The sequence below is a fragment of the Saccostrea echinata genome, unplaced genomic scaffold (genome assembly GCF_033153115.1).
Source record: "Saccostrea echinata isolate AGI-Se365-2 ecotype Australia unplaced genomic scaffold, CSIRO_AGI_Sech_v1 ptg000016l, whole genome shotgun sequence".
In the NCBI taxonomy this organism is placed as follows: Eukaryota; Metazoa; Mollusca; class Bivalvia; order Ostreida; family Ostreidae; genus Saccostrea; species Saccostrea echinata.
Window position 1 is genome coordinate 20,767,821 of NW_026889765.1, and position 12,955 is coordinate 20,780,775.

The window sequence follows — 12,955 nt, forward strand, 5'->3', positions numbered from 1 at the left end:
TGTTCAGTTGGATTTTATCATAAATCAACTGGAAAATGTCCTAGGATGCATCCCATTTCAAAAAAATGAAGTGTTAATTTGACCGGATGCATGAGATCTGTGTAATGAGTGTGTATAAGATGACCACGGATCCATCATTTTTTCTTCTCGGCGAGACTTACACACATTGCGAGTGCGCATGCTCGTTACTCAAATGACGTCGTAAATGACATCACAATACAGTACCCGTTTCACACTTAGTCATGTACATGAGGACGAAGTAAACTTTGTAAAAGGTAAGTAAAAAATCTGTTAATAAATAAATCAAAAATTTTATGTATTAAATATGGCCTATGAATTAATGAGTAAAGATGTGTGTCCATTATGACATTACGGCATTATTGTCTACTCAATATTTTTCCTACGGTATGTATACATGTATATGCTGTATAGTTACAATGTGCATCGTTGCATGATTGCAGTATAAATGGTTAAAACCAATATACTAAAAGTTATTATTATTAATGTTAGTAAAAACATAAAGAATTTTTTTCTATATCTACATGTATGTCTCTGGGAAGGTAAACACGTTCCGTATTGGCATTTGTTGTACTCGCGGAGAGAAACTATTTCTGCATCTAATATTTCAATTTCATTGAATCAACGTTGATCTTTTGCAATGTGTAGCAAAATATATTGTCAAAAATTTTAAATGTTTTCTTGCGTTTCGCATCTTGTTTATGTGTCATGTCAAGTTCGAAGGTTTCGTATTAAAAACGAAAGTAGAGTCGGTCACGCCATGTGTTATGGGCAGGGGAAACGTTCAGTCTGCCTGGGTTATATATAGGTACGTGGGCTGCTAAAATCATTGTTAATATTGTGTACACATTAAGCTGTCAACTAAAAAAACACATGTACTTCTGTGGCGTGAATATTAGAAATAATTTCTGCACATTTAAATTATGAAAGGGGAGGGGGGGGGGGGCAGCTGTTTACTTCTCCCAGGGACATAATGATATAATTGTTAAGCATGTATAGGTCCCTGCTTCAACGTGATCTTCTAGCCCTGACAAACTGAAGATATAGTGCAGCTTATAATATAAGTTGATATTTATGTCAAAGACATGCTGTGCATTTAGACAGTGACATGCCCTAATTTTAATGTACAAAGATTTCAAAGTATGAGAATTTAAAGATTGATACTTGTCATTTTATTGACATGCACTCATTATTGCATTGGGACAATTTTGAGAGAATATATGTAAATATAGCTGTGACAGGGACCTATATACTAGTATATAGGTCCCTGACTGTGATGATTCATGAAAATGATGCGACTTCTACTAAGTTACAGTCATTAAAGAATATTTTCCTATTTATTTATCATCCTGGAATTCATGTTTTAAAACTGATGTTATTATTATAATACATTTCAGGTAGATTCATTGATTTCGGATCAGAAAATTATCAATGTTCATGGATTCCCAGAACACAGCAGGGAGAAGTTTATGGTATGAATGCAATTATATAATATTCATTTAATAGTGAAAATTAATTTAAGCTACATGTCAGGAAAAAAACAAACACTACCTGAAGTTCTAATGATCTGAGTTCATGTTCATGATAATGTGTTTGTGTATATCGGCATGATCTGTATACCTTTTCCTGCATTGTTTCATACTACAGTCATGAATCAGTGTTTTACATGTAATATTTATTTACCTTAATGACAGTCTGTTGGCCCAAGACCGGCAAATATTTGGGAGGATTAATAAATTTAAAATTAAGTCTGTATGTTATCAGTTAATTGTGCCAGTATAAAAAAATTAAAGGTTCAGTTTAAAAGACAAAGATCGAACTTCACCAGTGATACATATAGTCCAGATAAAGAGTAAAATAAAAATTATTTAAATGGGAAAATAAAAAAAAAGATGTTTGAAACTGACAGTCATACCAATAATTTTCATTATTTAGCTATTTTCCATAATAAACAGGACAGATAATTAATACTACACCATTGGCCATTGTTGTCATTGGGGTATACCATGTAATGTATTAATATATTAAACAAATACGAACTACTATAAATTCTCTTTTATTGTGTGCACACTTTTATTTTCAGCAAAAAAAAAAAACAAAACAAAACAAAACAAAACAAAAAAACAAAAACAAAGAAGGAGGAATACACACTTATACATGTATTTATTGGGGTATAATGCAACCACTGAAATTCAAAATGAAGAGATTTACTTCCATTCAGGGATTTAAAAAAAAAAAATAAATGAAAATTAAGATTTTCCAAATGCAGAGAATACAAGTATGTTATATGGAATTATGATTGAACATTTACAAATATTTATAAATCCTTCAAAAGTTTTCTGTCATCAAGGGTGTACATCATAGAGACATAAATAACAGAGATTTGCAGCTGTTTGAAATCTTGCAGTTTTTTTTTAACTCACTCCCACTCTAACATGAGGCACTGGAAAACGCAGGGAAAAGTCATTTTTGTTTTTTTTGAATATGGGATTAATTATGCATAAATTAGTGAAGCTAACATTGGTATTATGTAAAACTGGATCTATTAGCAATTACCGGTAGAATAAAAAAATCAAAAATTTCAACAGGTTTTATGATTTTTCCCCTCAAGGTAATAAAAAATGTAATCACACTAGATGACTCTGCTCACTTATTTACATAATCAATAGAAAGGCCAGAGAAGCTACATTTTATATATATACATGTATATATATATATATACAATACATGTATATGCTTTTAAAGCAGAAACATTCCTTTATTTCGACAGTTGTTCATTGTTAACCATAATTGTTAACATTATCTATTCAACGAAATTAAATCCCACATGAAATTTTACATTTCAGTATAATGAGTAGGGTTACATTCGTAACAACGAAATTTAATGCCCACAAAACCTTCTCAGATAACAAATAACAAAATTTTATCCCCACGAAAATTTGTGCTTCTACAGAATATAATCAACACCTTAATGCTAGTAAAACTTACAGCAGATGCATTTAGTATTTTTAAGTGCATTGACTGGAAAAGCACAGTAATTACTCAGACTGAAGTCAACTTAAATCATTATTTAGTGTTAAGGAATAAGTTGTTTGTAAGTGTATTAAAAATACTAAACAAGACAATAAAAGACAAGACAATAACAACAAAAAATATACATGATATAAGGGGCCTCATTATCTTTTAGAGGGAATCATTATTAATTAATGTTTGATATCGATTGACTGGCAGACCCTGTAAACCTGAGTGATCAATTATGTTAAGAGAAGTTTTTTAATAAAGAGTATCTGTTACCACTTTAACCAAATTTCATTTAAAAGGTAAGCATGTTGTTGATAGTGAACAAGTCTGTGTGCCAAGAATATTATATGTAATTTCAAATGAACAAGAAATATTATCATCTGTGTATTACTTAGATTGCATAAATTAAGCTTTCTGTATATATTTTTTGATGGAATTAGAAGAAGTCTGAAAGATTGTAACCCCCTTCCAATTTTTTACCCTCCATGATTATTTTAATTTCAGTTTTCATATACAAATCAATTACACTCTATGTCAATTTTAAATTATATTCCACTTGAATATACTGTACACCAAAGAGCTCTGATTTTATGGTATTTTATGGAGATAGAGACTAATTCACCCTGGGGTCTAAATCAAATTTAATAAATCTATTGAAATCCTAGCAGTCTGTTATTGAATTTAAGTTAATGCAAGCATTCTTAACAATTGAATAAGAAAATCATATTATATAAAGGTATACATAATGAGCTAATCAGATCTATACTTTACTTTCTTGAATTTCAACATGTTCAGCATAGGGTACATTACACCCTAAGAAAAATATTCAAAGACATTAAAGTATTGATGAACAGAAATCTCTACACATTGTTTATTTAAGTGAGAAAACACATGCAAATAAAGTATTCAATTTATTTATCTTGGACTAAAAACATTTTTGATTTAGTGTATAGAGGGTCCTTAACAGTCCTTTAATTGTCTTTAGTCTAATCGGGATCGGTATTCAACTTAACATTCACTTTCATTTTAATCATGCGAATGTGATTTTGACAGCTGAAAAGAATATGTATTAACTGGTTGTGAAACTTTGTTGAGGGTGTACAGTATGAGATATGTACATTTTATGTCGTCTTCACAAGGAGGGTTTAATTCGAATTGAACGTAAGTTAATACAAATTAAATTTGAACCACATTCACATGGAGAATTTAATGCAAATAAGTTAATTCAAATTAATTTACTGCACATCAAATTTCTTTGCATTAACTCCGTGTGAACACTAAGCAAAGCAATAATTAGAATTAAATTTTGATGCATGCGTAATATAGCACGATTACATGTAAGCCACATGCCATATGTTTGTGGTCAGGCACATTATTTACATGATTAAATACAATGAAACAAATGAAAGCCACCAGTCCTCCTCAATGTTTGGAAATATAGGATTTTTTTTTAATATGATGACCTGAAATTGAAAATACAGTGTTTTATAAATAACTATATTTTGTATTTCCTGTCCTATACACACTAACGGTACATTACTAGATATATTATGTATAATGATATACTGATGATGCTTTATCAATGGATAGTAATTATTCATTTTTATTCCTACATTAACTTATTCAGGTGTGACCGGTTAACAGAGGATGCTTACTCCTCCTAGACACCTGATCCCACCTGTGGAATTTCCAGGGGGTCCTTGTTTTTTGCCAGGCACTTCACAGATTTGTATTGTTTATAGATTTTCTAAGATTGATCACTATTCATTATATTTAATTTTTTTCATTCACATGCATATCTCTTTGAACTCAAAATTGAAGACACCACAGAGGCTTATACATCTGTTTCATATTTGAATATTTTACTAAAGACATTAATGGCAAGGTAACAATTAAACTTTATGATAAACAGTCACGTAACTTTAATTTTTCTATTATTAACTTCTCTTACTTATGTAGCATTATCACCTGCATATGGAGTTTATGTCTCCCATTTGATTCAAAGGGCAAGAGCATGTGTACCAAGTACAAACAATAACTAAAATGAGGCAAGCTATTGGCAAATAAGTTGATGATACAGGTATAGCCAACATTTTGCAAATTCTGTGTTTGTTACAATGACCTTGTTAACAAATATAGTCTACAGATAAGTCAAGTGTTTACTGATGTTTTTCATACAGAAATTGTTAGGCTGTTATTTTCATACTGAAGTGTCTACAGATTTATCCATTCACCCTATTATGACAAGGAGCTCACAGCAGGTGTAACTAGTTGACAGGGGATGCTTATTCCTCCATGATAACTCATCCCACCTCTTTTGAGCTTGAATACTGTTTGTAATCTTGATATTTCATTAAAGGTCTTCAACATTCTAATAGATGGGAATCACTTTATCTTTTCAGTTATGAACATTTCTTAGCAACAAACCCTGTAAGAAGAAGGACGTCTGTTCTACAGCTTGTGGTGGATTATAGAACACATGATATCAACCAAGTTTAAAGGAAGCATGTATAGCCACATTAGAAAGATTTAAGGATTGTGAGAAACCAAATATGACAAATCAGAATAAATTCCATGGGAGTGTGAAAAAAGAGAATAGTAGAGTGTAATCCTCAGGACTTTCTTCAGACTTCCATAAAGTCAGGAAATACTGTTGAACTGACAAAATTAACAAAAATCATGATTGTCAAAAATTCAAGGAAGATGTGCAAGTTAAGACTAAGACGGATTTTAGGAGTTTTGATGACAAAGAATCAACCTTTGGAAATATGGCTTTAAACTTGGATCTCTTTATTGGTAATTGAATTAAACATTTATCTTGATTGTTAATAACCTAACAATTATGATTACTACCATTTAATTTTAACTAATTTTTACATGTAGTTTCTCTCATTGATTTTTTTAAATACATATATTTTCAATTTTCCTGAAAGCTAAAGGACAAGGTGCATGTATGACTTTACACCCCCTCCCTCTTTTTGAGTTTTTAGCTCACCTGAGATGAAAGCTCAAATGAGCTTTTCTGATCACATGTCTGTCTGCCATATGTAAACTTTTCACATTTTCAACTTCTTCTCAAGAACCACTTGGCCAAAGTTAAGCAAAGTACAAAACATTCTTGGGTAAAGGGGATTCTAAATTGTTAAAATGAAGGGCCAATTTCCCTTCCAAGGGGAGATCATCAGGAAAATGCAAATAGGATGGGGTCATTGAAACATCTTTTTTCAAGAAGCAATGAGACAGAAAAGCTGAATCTTATATGGAAGCTTCCTGAGGTAGTGTAGATTCTAAATTATTTAAATCTTGCCACCGGGGGTGGGGGGGGGGGGGGAGGAGGGGGGCACGATGGGGCCACAATACGTACTTACTTATAGGAAAAATCTTTAGATATCTCCTTCTCAAGAACCACTGTGGCAGAAAAGCTGATAAGGTGAGGCCTCAATAGGGAATGGATGTTTTACATTGAAATATATAGGAAAAAAATCTTTAAAAATCTTCTTCTCAAGACTACTGGACTAGTAAAGATAAAATTTAGTTGAAAGCTTCCTGAGATAGTGTAGAATGTAAATTGTTCAAAACATGTCCCCTGGGGGTAGGGTGGGACACAATAGGGGATCAAACTTTTACATTGAAATATATAGGAAAAAATTTTAAAAATCTTCTTCTCAAGAAATATTGGACTAGAAAAGATGAAAATTAGGTGCAAGCTTTCTGGGGCACAATATAGGGATTATATTGGGTAAATCTTTAAAATGCTTAATTCTTCTCAAGAACAACAAAGCCATGATAAATCATATTAATGTGGAAGCATCCTCTGGTAGCGTAGATTCATTTTTTTTTTTAACAAATAATGGCCACTATATATATGATGGGGCCACAAAATACAATCAAAATTTTACATAGAAATACATGTATATTGGGGGAAAACCTGTTGCAGAACAGCAGGGCCAAAGTGACTCAGGTGAGTGTTGTGGCCCATAGGCCTCTTGTTTTGTTGTCAGCCCCTAGCTTTGCTTTGAATCTAATCTCATAAATGCTTTCTCATTCAAAAATTACAAAGTCTAGAGTAAAGATTCATTGAGTTAAAAGTAGGGATGAGTATCGAAATGCAAAAAAAATTAATCATGACAATATTTTGACTTAATTGTGTTTTATGATAAATATTGATGCATATCACTTTTTTTTTACTTCTGTTCTACGTGTTCTACTGTAGAATATAAAAAATCATAAAAGTTTTCACTGTAAAATTGTTAGGAATAAATGCATTCTTCAAACATTATGAAATAAGGTTTGTTTATAAATATAATTTATAAAATAATTAATACAAAATTCTATATCTCAAAACAAAAACAAACAAAAAAAAAAAAAAAAAAAAAACCGAAAAAAAAGAAATTACATTTTGTAAAGTACAGTGTACTTTACGATGACTTGAATTCTTTTCTAATTTTTAAATTGACAAATTAAAAAAAAAGAGTTAAGATAATTTATTGCTTTTAACTGGAAACCAACTTCAGTTGAAAGGTATCTCCATATACTGGTATAACAATACACCCCTAATTAAAAGACTATGTGCGACAAATAAAGGACATAATTATATATTTAATGAATTTATAATTGCAATAAAATCATTAGATACTTTTAGATAAAATCTGTTGAAAGCAGACATGTCAATTAATTTTGTAAATTTAACCGATAAGAGGGATATGCTGAAGACATTAAGTGTATATGTAGACAACATATTTAAACAAGAGTACATGTTTCAAGGAACACATGTGTCACCTGCTTTGTAGTTTCATTTCAGGTGTAAACAAATCTATGAGTGCATGGTCAGCTTTTTACTTAATTACTATATATAAAGTATGATAAACTGATAGTTCATGCATTTGCCTGTAAAAAAAAGACATACATGGATTAAGTATACGACTGCAATAGAATCTGACAATCAAAGAAAATATGGTTCCTTAACCCTCAAAGACATGTCAAATAAACATTTAAATTTGAATTTATTAGAAATAACTATTTATCATTTTATTAATTGTTTCCAACAATCCTCCAAAAGATTTCAGTCTGTCTTTACTGCAACCATTGTCAGTCTTCACGATCCATTGTTGAATACTGATCCCGATGTATTTTTATGGTATTTTAAATATATGTATAAGTTTGTGTGGTATCAGAATATTATACAGTTTCAAAGTACTTTTTCATGAGCTAAACATGTTTCCAACAAGCATTCAAAAGAGATTTCAGTCTATCTTTACCATGTGTTTACTGCAAATCTTAGTCTACATGATCCATTATGAAATACCCATCACGATTTATTTTCATAGTATTTGAATATACTAAAGTTTGTCTGGTAACTGAATATCATAGCCGGTTTCAAAGTACATAATCATGAGATCATGAACATATATTAATGCTAATTATCTAAACCCTGCCTCTCAAAATTCAATATTCATAAGTTTAATTAACTGCCCAAGATATTTTTTGCAAATAAGGTCAAATGTCAAGGTCAAGTGGATTGTAATGCTGATATTTTTTGCCTTATGACAAATAGTATACATGCTAAATAGCATAGACTTACCACTTAAATGTCAAATATATGTTGTATATCAGCACTATGAACTATTTTAAAGGTCAAGGTCACAAGGTCAGTACCTCCATGATAATTTACAAAAGCTGTAGTGCCAAGCAATGTATGTGCAAAATATCAAATCCATACCTCTAATTGAGATATAGGGTGTGACAGACAGACGGACAGCTAGACACAGACAGATGCTTGGTAAAGTGATCCCTCAGTGCCGATCTGCAGGCGACATTGAATAGTGAATGAATTCTAGCAATGGACAGGCTTTCTACAGCGCAGTGTATATATGTGAAAACTTCCTACACACAATATTGTCATTAAAAAGCCCCTGCAACCTTTACATCTAATATTCTTGATAATTACTTTCTTCAAATTTTAATCTGCCATAGCAAGAATGATGCAAGTGATGAAAAATATTTGCTAAAAAGGATCAATTAAAATTTCTAATGTTTAAAAAATGTTTTCTTTACTCTTTATTCATCATAATTTTATGTGAATCTAGTTTTAAATTTTATATTCTGTTTTAATCACCAAATGTAAGATTATCACTATTTAGAAAAAAAATTCTCAATTAAAAAAAAGTTGGGTCTTTTAACTTTTGAGGGGGTGTAAACTTCTTATTTTATTAGTCCCCTGTCGGTGAAACTGGAGGGGACTATAGGTTTTCTCCTTCACGGTCTAACTGTCAGTCTGTTCCATTTGGTTTTCCACACTTCTTTGTTTTATTTTACAGCTATGCTCTGAAAAGTGGGGTTTTCCTTTTAATTTATTTAGTAAGCATGTTCTACATGCTCTACATGTATATGACACATCATGTTCATGTACACATGTACTTAGAGATCAATATTTTTATGATGTTCATTTTTAAATTAATGAATAAACAACTGTTTTAGAGAGTCTTCAAATATTTGCGCACCGTATGTAATTATTTTAATCCCCTACCAGTGACACCGGAGGGGAGTACAGGTTTCCCCCTTATCTGTCCATCAGTCTGTCTGTCAGTCTTCGTCACTTGGTTTTCTGGATTTTTTTTTTCTAAACACTCGCAGATACATGTGTATTCAGCTGATTTTAAGTATATGTGAGTGTACCTGGATAAGTTACAGATCAAGTTTGCATTTCATTACACTTTGTTGATTTTTGACAGAATTATAGCCTTTGGGAACCAGATTACTGTGACTTGCCAGTAGCTTATGCAATACTATCAGGATGATTGTTATTTTGAAATTTATTTTCATTTACAAATAACAATTAACATATACATATAACAGTAGAATGTATAAGGATTACATTTAAAACAAAAATAGCACATTATAAGTACATGTACATTGTAGGGCAACATACAGTTTATAAAATGATAATGTATAAATATGCAGGAAGGATTTTATGATTGGACGTGTTTTTTTTTAAAACATGCTTGATTAAATGATCATTTAAATTTAATTTCAATATAGATGCATGCATGATGGTGGGCTGAAGAAGAAAACCAGGACAAATGAAAATTCCTAGTGTTCATCAGAAAAAATGATCGAATCATGCAGCCATTTTGAGTGCTTGAATGCCCAACTGAGAGAGCCAGCCAATGCGGAAAATATTTCTTGGAAGTTACACCAAATCTGCTGTGACAATTGAATTAAAGCTTTAAAAGTACATTTAAAAACATACTGCCTTAAAATTACATTTGTATATGGTGTAATTATTTCAAGGAGATACAACACACCTGGTTTAACAGTAAGGTCCATAGCTAAACCTGGATATGGAATTTAGCTCACCTGATTCAAAGGCTCAATTGCAAAGGTTCAATTGCACAATTCTGATAAAAAGAAGTCTTTGGTGTCCAACAATGCATTATTTATATGTTTGAGTGTTTACCTCCATTAACTTTTAACATTTTCTAATTTTTTTTAACATTTGGTCAATGTAAACCACATTTGGTATAATGTATCTCAGCTTAAAAGGAGTTATAAAGCTTATTCAAATAAAGGGCTGCATCCTTTTCCAAGGGGAGATAATGAAGAAATATGAAAAATGGGATAATGTCAAAGACATTTAAAAACTTTCATTTTATGATCTATTTGGTCATATAAGACAAATGTTATCCAAGAGTTTTCTTAATGAGCATAGATTCAAGTTTTTTTCATTGCCCCTAAGGTGAGGGTAGAGCTGCAGAAGGGGTTAAATGTTTTGCATGAAAATAGGTATAAGTCAAAAACTAGCAGGGTGACATAAATCAAAGTCATATGCAAACATTACAACATCATATGGATTTAATTTTGTTCAAATTATAGACATTGGGGCTAAAGGTAAGGTTTTCATTTTGCATGTATCTATGTGTCAACATTTAAATTTGTTTAATTTATGGGCATTGGGGTTAGAAACGGACTGAAATTAGGGTTTAAATTGTACATGTATAGAAGTGTCAACTTTTTTCATAGGAATATGGAGGGGGAAAATCTTTAAAAACAATCTTTTTAAGAACAGTAGACACAAAATGTCTCAGGCAAGCATTTTGGCTTTTGGCATCTTCAGTGTATTACATTTTCATTCATATAATTTTAAGATCATAAAAGTACACCCTAGCTTTTCTGAAGAAACAAAGTGAGTTTAATTTTTTAAAATAATAAATGATTTTAATGGAAAAAGATGAATTAAGCCTAGTCATAAAGGTCCAGTTTTCATTTTGAAGTCTTTGTGAGGGTTTTTACTTATTTGAGAAGTAATTTGAATTTGTACTTGGTTGTGTGTGGCACATATCTATATCTGTGTAAACCAGTATATTATATGCAAATATTGTTCAGAATTAGTTGACTTATTAATGAAATTAATTGTAAAGATTCAAGTGATCCTTCTGGTCAGGTGTTTTTTTTTATTACAAGTTCTTTTTTATCATTTTTTTTTTAAATCAAATTTGAAATTATGTAAAGAGATAGGCATTATTTACTATTTATATTTCAAGTCTCAGTGGAAGTAATGTTTGAGGTCCAAAATTGAAATATATCAGTCTGTTTTAATATTTGATCTCCTAGCCTAGCCCGTATTCTTCAATGTGCTAAAATATTCTCATTATATAAATGAATTAATAAAGTAATAAAGTAAATTTGTATTCATTTTTATCAAATATCTATGTATATCTTAAAAGATTCTTTGTTTGCATTTGCAATATCTGGTAACATGCCTCAGGCTGGCCCTACCAAATCTAGGGACCAAAATTTGTCACTCTCCCTGCCACCGTCCTTTACAACTTGGAGTTTATGATGAACTAGTGAATTGTGTATGAAATTACGTATGACTTGGGGTGTGGTGAAGTTTGAGATTGTGATGGCTGGGGCCATGAGAGTTGCTTTGTTCAAGGAAAAAACGCTACTGAAAGACACACGCTTGGGTTTTTCTACAATACAGAGTACTAAATTTCATGGGTGATATTGAGGATATCAAATCTACATTCAATAAAGAAATCAGTGACAATGTTAAGCAACCTCAACTCCCCCCCCCCCCCCGCTCCACATTTTGTGTACTTGTATGAGAACCCCCCCCCCCCCCCCGCTCCACATTTTGTGTACTTGTATGAGACCCCCCCCCCCCCCACTTTTTTTTTTTCAAATTTCCACTTTGATGATACTGATGGAAGGGGTTAAGAAAAATAATATATTATTTAATAAGGTTGGATACAGGTGGTATTGAACCAGGGCTTTGGAGCACACTCCATTAAAGAAATTCTGGAAATATTTAAGGAACCTAAAACCAGTTTTCTTCCTTCTATTGATAGCACATTGCCGAGATCACAAATCCACAAAAGTTCTGTTCACTAAATTCAATTTTCATGCTACAAGAGTTGAAGTGTCTTGATTTTATTCCTTAGTAATAATTCATCATTTATTTATTCAAAATGAAAATAAAAAAAAAAAAAAATAATTAAGCACGAGTTTCAGTGCCCCCCCCCCCCCCCTAAAAACCCATAAAGTTCAACGAATGAACGCATTATCTGAAGACTGGGTATAAAATTGTTGTCCTTCCTCTTTGTGTTTTATGTATGCATCAAGATCATATCCCAGTCACTGTGGTATTTAAGAAATTTTATGTAGTATGTAGATAACCACTACATGTACAACGTTGACTGGTGTAATTTCATGTGCACCATGTAGTTAAACCTATAATTACAAGATTGGTGAAATCATAGTGCACTTTTGAACGTCACAGAAGTTCTTTTTTGTGACCATGGCAACACCGTTCACTGAAATAAAAAAAGTGAAACAAAGAATTCTGTGTATCTTAGCGTACTCTACTTGTATATACCAAGTTTTATTTAAATCGGGCAAAACTGTAGGAAGAGAT

The 12,955-nt window shown here is 31.5% G+C and overlaps 1 long non-coding RNA gene across 2 annotated transcripts; it reads left to right on the forward strand.

Annotated features, from left to right (window-relative positions):
• The first annotated feature begins 789 nt into the window (after nucleotides 1-789).
• On the forward strand, nucleotides 790-11,668 carry LOC133188549 (uncharacterized). Of its 2 annotated transcripts, XR_009721305.1 has the most exons (4): nucleotides 790-826; nucleotides 1,416-1,490; nucleotides 5,442-5,835; nucleotides 10,078-11,668. It is a non-coding gene; the product is annotated as an uncharacterized LOC133188549 (long non-coding RNA). The 2 variants fall into 2 exon arrangements; XR_009721306.1 differs by lacking the exons at nucleotides 790-826; nucleotides 1,416-1,490 and adding an exon at nucleotides 4,166-4,200.
• Nucleotides 11,669-12,955: the final 1,287 nt, after the last annotated feature.